Below are 10,549 nucleotides of genomic sequence, written 5' to 3' on the forward strand. Positions count from 1 at the left end.
GCCTTTTAGAGATCATTTCATCTTCAACTTGCTTAACTGTTCACAATAACAGTAATTTTGACCAGGGGCGTCCAAACTTTTACATGCCACTGTATGCAGAGAGTATTTGATGTGGATTTTGGAGCACAATCTATTATTAAATCCCGTAAGCAGAATTTGTACTCAGACATTAAGGCTATGTGCCCACGATGCAGAAATGTTGCGGAGCAATTCTGCATGTCCTTGGCAGAAAAAAAGCATGCAGATTTTACACGCGTTTTTGATGAGTTTTTACAATGCATTGTATAGGCAAATCCACACGCGGAAAAGCACAAGAAATGGTCATACTGCGTTTTTTTCCGTACGTAAAATCCGCACCATGTGCACAGAACTTGCAAAATGTCATAGCAAGTCATGGCATAATATGTGCAATGCGTTTCTGCTGCATTTCCGCACGGAAAAGAAAAGCACAAAAAAACGCACCAAATCCACATAGTGTGCACACAGCCTTAGGCCAGTTTCCCACGTCCTTATATCTCCGGTACCGTAGATATCTGTGTCCCGTGTGTGTCAACCATGTGCCACATCAGGATCACACGGACCGGCGCCTGGGAATCAGTGCTACAGTTAGCGCTGTTCCCAAGCACCGATGCAGAACACTGCCCTCATCATGGTTCCCTGCCGGCTCTGCAATCAGCACCAGCAGGGACAGTGATTTAGGTAGTGGTATTCTGCTCCCAGAGTGTCACTGTGCAAAAATAAGAATAAAATCCTTATACTTACCTGTCCAGAGATGTCTCCCGCTGTAAACCATGCGACCAATCAGCACAGGAGCCGAGGAGAATAAGCTGCTCCAGTGAGCGGGCCCCAGAGCTGAGCTCAGGAGCAGTGTCCTGTCACTCACTGAGCGCAGTTCCGGAGCTGCTCATTCTCCCCGGCTTCAGCGGTCACATGGATTACAGCGGGGGACACCTAGGACAGGCGAGTATAAGAATTTTATTATTTTATTCTTATTTTTACACAGTTGGACAATTCAGGAGAAGACTACTACTATTGTAGTAGAAGGTGTACTACTACCTGACATAAGAAGGTTTCCAGCTCCAGGTAAAAAAAATCCAAATTTTATTAGAACACTTTTTTTTAAAGAATAATGACATAACCACTGTCACCAATCTCTCCCAGAATATAATTAGACGCAGATGTGTTTCGAAGTGCTGTTCTTATTCATTGCAATAAGAGCTGGAAACCTTCTTACGTCTGATTTGAAACCCAGCTGCACAGCTGATTCCGTGCTCCGGACAATCAAGTGGGTGAGCTGACTTAACTTTGGATTTCTAAGACCACTACTACCCTCATCACTGTCCCTGCTGGTGCTGATCACAGCGCCGGCACAGAACCACGATGAGGGCAGCCTTCTGCACCGGCGCTTGGGAACAGCGCTAACTGTACACAGATTCCCAGGCGCCGGTACATGTCACACGTTTTGCAGACCGTGCATCCGCAAAAAAAAATGGACTTGTCAGTGTGTTTCCACGTACGCCACACAGTCATGTGCGCAGACCCATAGATTTGAATGGGTCTGCGTGTGTCGGTGGTACGTGTGGAAACTGTCACCACTCATACCAGAGACACTGATGTGTGAAAGAGCCCTTATAGTGTATACTTTTTATAGGCCATAAATGTCACACAGGGTAATATCCCTTTTATTTTCATTGCAGCCTTTGGGATTGGTTCAGCATGGCAATGTGGCACTTGGGCCAAAAAAAGTTGTGTACCCTTGATTTAGGGCATGTACATCTATTGATGGTGTACATAGGGTGCCAACCTCTGCTGTTAGGTAGGGACCAGCGTTTCATCATAGGGTTTACTATGGACTTGATGGATATACATTGGTGCTGCCATTTCTCTAAAGTGTCTCAGGAATTGTTTTACAACACAACACCAGCATACAAACTGTTACTGTGAGCAGCCTGGGTGGCCTAAAAGTGCTACCATGACAGCAGCTTCTCCGGTCTTGTCTCCCATTCAGCTCATCTGGAACATCATTGGTTGGCAATTGCAAAGGTAGCTGCCAGCAGTGGCTCTTGATGATCTGCGTTCCCAAGTGCATTCAGCGTGGCAAAACATTCCTCAGACAAACCCTACTAGCATCACTAATAGCATAACAAGACAAGCAAGTGCACGTATTACTGTGCATGCTGCTCCTACTCAATACTGAATTGATGAAAATTTTAGAAAAATTTTGATTAATTTTTTCCTCATTATTGGCACATCATTAACATGTCTATCCACTCCTATAGTTTTCCTAATTCCCGACATTTCCTTCTCAGTGCTGCAATTTCAATGTTGATTAGTGTAGGAACATTTACTCCTTTTTAAAATTTGCAATAACTTCTTGGATTTAAAATGTAATAAAGACAATGGTCCTGACACATTAAGACAGGCTATGTTCAGGCCGGTCTAGATGAGATGTGCTGGAGTCACATGCTCCTGCTTCATGAAGAGGCGTACACTTCTTCAGGAATCAGAAGCGTTGGACGAGCGATGTACAACTCAATGTGCACCTCACCACAAATCCTACTCCAGTCACAGCTGGAGTAAGATTTGTGCCATAGCAAACACCGCCAATCATCATGAATTTGACGAGAGGGGGTCCCAGCTTCACCCACTTTGTCGGACCTGGGTGTGATGGTGTGAACGCCAAGAGTCCCATAATTATAGGGCAGCCTCGAGTTGCACCAAAATGATGCATCTTCTCAAAGATTTTTAAGCCAGAATACTGGTGGAAAAGCTGTGATGAATTGGTTCCTTTTCTTGATCGGACAGTGCTTATTTCCAGATGAATATGGCATGGTAAATACACAGAGTTTTATATGGGGAAGTTCATAGGTCAACTTGGACCTGGTAAGTCCTGTAAATTTCTAGAATCTGGCACAGGTTTCAACAGGATGTCTAAGGCTATGTTCACACATGTTGGGTTTTCAGCGGCTTTTGCTGCAGATTTTTATGCAAAGTTTTCAGTTGCATTTTGCAGTACCAGCAAAGTCTATGAGAAACCAGAATTCTCTGTTCACACTTGTTTTTTTTGCTTCGGATTTTGTGCCTTGGTTGGGCTTTTGGAAAATAGAGCATGTCACTTCTTTCACCCATAGGAAGTAATGGGTGGTGAAAAAAAACGCTGAAAAAATAGAATGGGGCTCCCCCCCCCCCACAGAACTTTATGTACGTGCATAAATAAAGACAGAAAGACACTGAAAAAAACACGCACAAAAAAAACACATCAAAACCTGCGTTTTTGACGCAGCTGATTTCCTGCCAGAGATAAGTTTTGCTGCAGATTTGTGACGTAAAAAACCCCAACATGTGTGAACAATAGCCTAATCGTTAAAGCGTCATAAAATTATTATTTGTTCTTTACTTCCAGATGACGCCAGGAACCTGCAGTCCCAGGAAAGACTGCTTCCAAGGCATATTGGCAAGTTTAAGCAATCTGGAGGCAAGCATTTATTTAGGAGACTTACAGAAATTCCTGCAACAAATCTGCTACATGTGAATATACTCCAACTATGCACCGGCAGATCAGACTATTCTTAAAGTGACAGATTTCGCTTAATCGTTGCATAAACCAGTAAGAATCAGAGAAACAGGCTTCTTTTCTGACTTCTAAGCCTCTCCTCCCCCTTTTGAATTCGTCCTTCACTCAAATTACATCTGCTTATTAAAAGTCTATGGAGGGGGAAGGGGGGAGAAATAGGGTGTAGCAGAGTAAGAGAGGCAGAGACAGTGATGCTGCTTTCCAGTAAGTGTGTATCTCCCCCTAGTGCTGGAGTCACAGCTACACTGCTCAGTACAACTGTATAATGTTCTCTGTGCAGCTGCACCTGCGCTCAGCAGAGAATCTCTGTGCCCCGTATGTCATCATAGCAGCTAGTCTCCAACCACTAGCTCACAGAAAACTAAGAATCAGAGCTGAAGTCTGCGGGAAAATGCAGAATATAATTCATATGATGAAACTTGCCTTACTAGATAGTATTCAAATAAAAAAAAAAGTCAAAACATTTTTAAACCCTAATTTTATTGTGTGGCTTTGATGGGCCGATACAGCCCTTCAGAAACAAAGGAACAATGTGGTGATTTTGAGGCCTCTGATTTTTTCACTATGTAGGAAGGAGCAGTACGTCCGGGGCCGGTGTATGGAGCTGAAAGCCCCCATTGCTGTCACCACCCCCGGGAAAATAATGGGGGGAGTTTTTTTTTTTTTTTCCCTTACAGAATTCATATTTCTGTAAAATATAATTACATATATTATCTCCACAATATACAAGTTTGTTAGCGCTGTAATCGTACTTACATGTAGAATGATTTATTACTATGCACAATGACACTGGAGCAATTGTTTTTTTTCCAATCCGTTTAACCCCCTGTGTAGTTTTGCCCTCATAAGCCAGGCTACGGCTACATTGATACATTCTGATTAAAGGGGTTGTCCATATTTTTTTCCCTTAGCCAAATGCATTTATTTCTAGCTAAAAATCATTTTTATAATTGGGTTTGGTTAAATATGCTGCACCTTTTGCCTTCTATAGCCGCTGTATTACACTCATACTGGCCGCAGAACGGGCTAACTGAGGATCCGTCAGCGAGCTCAATCTCAGTCTGACAGGAACTTTTAGCTTTCGCTGACCTCCTTTCAGCTGATTTACGGACTACATTGAAAGTTAAACGTGACGGGAAACAAAGCCTGCAAGGGCGAAATGGTGCAAAATTTGGATTATATCCAACTACAAAAAAATATTTTTAGCCCCAAATACATGCAATTAATTAATAAAATCCCCAAAGCGTGCCTTTAATTATTAATAAATGACACAAAGGAGATTAGGTAAGATTTGTGAGATCCCGGATCACGCTGGCCCCCAGGATGGGAATGGTCGCCCCCAGACAACTACATCGGGAGGGCCATTGTAATTCCCAGGCTTAGGAGCTGATCAATAGGACAGCTGTCATAGAGCCTCCGTTAAAGGGCCAGCGCCTCCGCCCCTCCCCCCGCAGCCATCAGCACAGCGCTCTAATTTATGACTGCTGGGGATGAGCACTTGATGTTTAGCTTTCCTGCCAGGCCCTGACATCCCTTCATATGGCAGCTGACAATAGGAATTAACCGATGTCCTAATTCCAGCCTCTGCCTGACAACAGAGAACAATAGCGATCGCTCAAGAAATACAAGCGAATTACTGGCGACCTCTACAAGCTTCTATAGGAAACCATTGTCTCTGGCACTACGGCAGCACACAAGGACAGCCCGGGGGGACACGGAGGAGACTTACCACTATGGCGGCGGAGCGTCCGTGGGGTACATACGTCTGCTCTCAGGCCGCTCGAGCTTCCGCTTCGTCCAGTACAGCCGATTCCCCGATCTCCCGTTCCAGCTCTCGCACTTCCGCCGTCCACCATCTCTACACAGGCCGCATCTGTGCTGTCCCCGCCCTCCGGCGCCGCTGATTGGTGAACAGCCACCAAGCATTGGATTCCTATTGGCTGGAGACAGCGAATGTTCCCGCCCACTCTTCCAGTAAACGTAGGCTGGATGTTATTATCCGCTCACATACATTATCCGCTCAGATGCGGATGTGCTCGGAGCTAGGGCTGGTAATGGTGGCTACCGTGGTGCTAGCCCCCCTCCCCTCCCCTCCCAGCCCTGCCGTCAGCAGGAAACGCAATGGAGGCTTGGCTAATGGATTCTGTGCGTGTCTGAGGCACAAAATGGTGCTTAATTAGGCTGTATGCACGCTGCGTCTTTTTCAGGAGGTTTCCACCCGGAATCCGTCTATAAAGCGCCCCAAAAATGCATATAATGCACAGCAATGGCAAAACCATATTGCTGTGCACACTGTCTTATGTAACGGCTTCAGGGTGACAAACCATGAAGCGGTTAATAGAAGTGATATTAAGGCTGCGTGCCCACTATGCTTTTTTCAAGCATTTTTGCAGCGGAATTTCTGCAGCGAAAACGCTTAAAAACCGCTTGGTAATACGTGCCCCATGATCCCCAATGATAATCCGCATGTGCTGTGCACATGCTGCGGAAATTTCCGCTGCGGATTATCATTGCGGAAAAATACACAGCAAGTCCATTAATTTTGCAGACACGCAGCGTAATTGCTGCCATTGACTTGCATTGGACCGCGTGACATCCGCATCACTGCATCTGTACATGCGGATATCACACAGTTCAATGTGCGGGTGGTACCCAGGTCTGGAGAAGAGGAGACTCTCATCCAGACCTGGATACCATAGAACCTGTTAAAAAAAGAATTTAAAATAAACATTATACTTACCTTCTAATGTCCTCCCAGTGTTTTTTCCCCTCCGTCTGGTCTGCTGTATGGGTCGCAGTGTTGTGAAGGACCTGCCATGACGTCATTGAGTCATGTGACCTATCATATGACTCAATGACGTCACCGCAGGTCCTTCACACGACCGCGAGCCGCCCAAGACAACAGACGCAGCAGAGAAAACACCGGGAGGACATCAGAAGGAGAGTATAATTTTTATTTTTTACCATTCTTATTCTATTTTTTTTAACTAACTTGGTTACACTACTATAAATCCATGCCGTTTGCATGGATTTTTACAGTGTGACCAAGTTGTCAAGCACTTTCCAAGTGATGCTAAAATCGCTTGGAAAAGCGCTTGATGATCCGTATGCGGAAATGCATGCAAAAATGCTTGACAAACGCTTCTACCTGGCGGGAAAAACGCATGTAAAATCCGCATGCGTTTTTCCTGCCAGGGAGAAGCGGAAAAAATATGCAGCATTTCTGCATCGTGGGCACATAGCCTCATTGTTCGGGTGGGCCGCCTGCACTCTGTGCTGCTGGGGGTCTGGAGCAAGACGCTTTAGGGTCTGTGCACACGGTCAGGAGCCGCTGCGGGGTTGAAGCTGTATGTTATGAGGCGTCAAACCCGCCACGGCCAGACGTTACAGCATAGTGGATGGATTTGTAGAAATCCCATGTCCACTATGGGTCACCGCACACCCGCGAAAACTGACATGCGGCTCGGCTTTCCAGACCGCAGCATGTCAGTTTCACTTGCGGGTCTGCATGCGGACTTTCCCCATAGACCTAAACTTTATGAGGAAAGTCCACAGGTGGAAAAAAAAATGGCGCCGCTCATTATATATATGTTTATGCTTAAAACATACAACTCCGCCCTTCACTAAACAAACCTATTTCAATACCCTCATCACCTCACTTTCCAAAAATCCTAAACGCCTCTGTCACTTTTCATTCCCTCCTCCATCCAAGAGTGAAAGCCCAGACTACTGACCTCAGCGCTGACGATCTGGCTAATTATTTCAAAGAAATAATAGACTATATCCGACAGGAAATTTTCTCCCAATCCCCAAATGTTATGCATGCTCCTCCCTCCTACATTGTATCTTGCTCACTCTCTGTCTTTGAACCAGTCACGGAAGAAGAAGTGGTCAGGCTCCTTGCATCTTCTCACCCTACCACCTGCACCAGTGACCCTATTCCCTCACATCTCCTTCAGTCCTTTTCTCCAACTGTCACCACTCACCTAACTAAACTATTGAATCTCTGTCTCTCATCCGGTATCTTTCCCTACTCATTTAAACACTCCAGTATACATCCATTACTTAAACCATCCCTCGACCAAAACTGTGCTGCAAACTACGGACCTGTGTCTAATCTTCCCTTTATCTCTAAACTCCTGGAACGCCTGGTCCACTCCCGTCTAATCCACTATCTCTCAGACAATTCTCTTCTTGACCCTTTACAATCTGGTTTCCGCTCTTTACACTCTGCTGAAACTGCCCTCACCAAACTCTCATATGATCTACTAACAGCCAAATGTAATGGTCACTTCTCCCTGCTGATTCTCCTGGATCTCTCTCTGCAACATTTGACACTGTGGATCACCAGCTCCTTCAAATTATGCTCCGCTCTATCGGTCTCAAGGACACCGTTCTATCCTGGTTCTCCTCCTATCTCTCTGACTTCTCCTGTGTCTTTTTCTGGCTCCTCTTCTTCTCCCCTTCCCCTTACTAGGTTCCTCAAGGATCGGTCCTAGGCCCCCTTCTTTTCTCCTTATACACCACCCCTATTGGACAAACAATCATCAGATTTGGTTTTCAGTACCATCTCTATGCTGATGACACCCAATTATACACCTCTTCTCCAGACATCACACCTGCATTATTACAAAATACCAGTGATTGTCTTTCCGCTGTCTCTAACATTATGTCCTCCTTCTATCTAAAATCTGAATCCATCAAAAACTGAACTTCTTGTATTCCCTCCCTCCACTAACCTACCTATGCCTGATATTGCCATTTCCATTTGTTGCTCCACCATTACTCCCCAGCAACAAGCCTGCTGTCTTGGGGTTATACTTGATTCAGATCTTTCCTTCTCTCCCCATATCCAATCACTCACTCGCTCGTGTCATCTACATCTCAAAAACATCTCTAGAATTTGACCTTTTCTTACCTTTGACTCAGCAAAAACTCTTACTGTAGCTCCTATTCATTCTCGTCTGGACTACTGCAACTCTCTACAAATCAGTCTCCCTCTTACTAAACTCTCTCCTCTCCAATCCGTCCTAAATGCAACAGCCAGATCATATTCCTCACCAACCGCTACACCGATGCCTCCACCCTGTGCGAGTCATTGCACTGGTTACCCATCTGCTACACAGTTTAATATAAACTCATCACCCTCACCCACAGAGTGCTCCATGCTTCAGCACCCCACTACATCTCCTCTCTCGTTTCAGTCTACCACCCTACCTGTGCCCTCCGTTCTGCTAATGACCTAAGATTAACATCCTCAATAATCCGGACCTCCCACTCCCGTCTCCAAAACTTCTCATGTGCTGCACCAATTGTTTGGAACGTACTACCCAGGACCCTTCGCTTAATCCCCAGTACCCACAGTTTTAAGCGTGCCCTAAAAACGCATTTCTTCAGACTGGCCTATTGCCCCACCTCCTTATCTAACTATCCCTTTTTTTTTTTCCCCATACAAAATTTCCTTCCAAACCAGGTCCCACGTATCATCTGTTCACACACCGCTATGTACTCAATAGACTTATGTGTCTATACTTGTACACATACTGTTTGGTGACTGGTTCATTCAGCATTATGTGATTACCCTATTTATTACATTGATGGTTGACCGTACAACACAAACAATTGTTACCATCCACCTTTCGTGTCTCCCCTATTTCCTCATTGATTGTAAGCTTGAGAGCAGGGCCCTCTATCCTCCTGGTATCTGTTGATTTATGTGATTACTGTTATTCTGTAATGTCTTTTTTTGTCTGTACAAATCCCCTCTAAAATGTAAAGTGCTGTGGAATATGTTGGCACTATAGAAATAAAAAATATTATTATTTGCATAAAATGAGTGGAAGCCGCCGCCGGCTATTTTGCTGTGTCGGGGCCGCAGACGGCTCCGGACAGGGTACACATGCCCCATGGTAAGAGACTGCCAGTGCTATCCTTTGCTTGGGAAAACTGAGCAGGTGTGGGGTAGTCAGACACTGTGCGCACACCCTTAGGCCACATTCACGTCAGTATGTGGTCAGTATTTCACACGTTCAGTATTTGTAAGCCAGAACCAGGAGTGGGTGATAAATACGGAAGTGGTGACATGTTTCTAACCCTTGAAAAATGCACGGCAAAAAAATCAGTGTGTGAGCAAGCCCTTACTGGCCAGATGTTAAAAAAATGTCAGTCACAGCTTATGTTTGGCTAATGGAAATGCACATCACAAACCTAATTTAACCCTTTCCCTCTGCAGCCGATTTTAATTTCACATTTGCATTTTTCCCTTCTTCCAAAAGGCATTACTTTTTCATTTAACTTAAAAGTTGAAAATAAAGTCAGAAGTTTGTAAAATAAATAAATAAATAAATGATTTGGTTTGTCTTGTAAGTTTGAGGCCTATTTTTTATTGTTCAATTGAGTTGTGTGTGTGGGGGGGGGATGTATTTTTGCACCTTGAGCTGAAGTTTATGTTGATACCAATTTGGGCACACATGGCTTTTGCTTGTGCGGCACCCCAGGGGGTCTGGTTGCCACAGTGGTAGAAATACCATGTCTGAGAGCGAGCATGGGTTTTCCTGGTCAGGAGCACATTTGCATGCAACGCCTCCTGCCCCAGTCCAGGGAGGGGAGGAATCTGCCCTTTATAAACTGGATCTGGGGCGGGGTTAGTAGAGAAGAGCAAGTCTAGTTCCAGAGAGGGACAGAACAGCAAGGAGCTCTGTAGGAGCCAGGAGCTGAGGCCAGGGACTGGAGCAGCAGAGCTCGTCCTGGACGAAGACGCAGAGAACCGGAGTCCGAGGCTGTGAGGATATCTACATCCAGCAGCAGAAACCACCTGGCAGGGGATTTCAGGTCCTCTAGCCATAGAAAGCCCGGAGCCTCAGTCACACGCAAGGGACCGGCACCGCCATCGAGGAGCGGAAGGTACCAAAGGCCCCAAGTCACCAGCCATACGGGTGAGCACCACACGGTACACTCAGGGACTTGGGCTACTAC

The 10,549-nt window shown here is 45.4% G+C and overlaps 1 protein-coding gene across 1 annotated transcript in view; it reads right to left on the bottom strand.

The window, feature by feature from the left end:
• The window catches only part of LOC141275111 (lysine-specific demethylase 4B-like), a 67,993-nt gene extending 62,507 nt beyond the window's left edge, over nucleotides 1-5,486 (bottom strand). The window contains exon 1 of the mRNA XM_073686361.1: nucleotides 5,304-5,486. The gene's annotated coding sequence lies outside the window, so the exon portion shown is untranslated. The remainder of the gene's footprint in view (nucleotides 1-5,303) is intronic.
• Nucleotides 5,487-10,549: the final 5,063 nt, after the last annotated feature.

Source organism: Phyllobates terribilis, unplaced genomic scaffold (genome assembly GCF_046119375.1).
Source record: "Phyllobates terribilis strain yellow unplaced genomic scaffold, ASM4611937v1 Scaffold_1__5_contigs__length_1240528914, whole genome shotgun sequence".
In the NCBI taxonomy this organism is placed as follows: Eukaryota; Metazoa; Chordata; class Amphibia; order Anura; family Dendrobatidae; genus Phyllobates; species Phyllobates terribilis.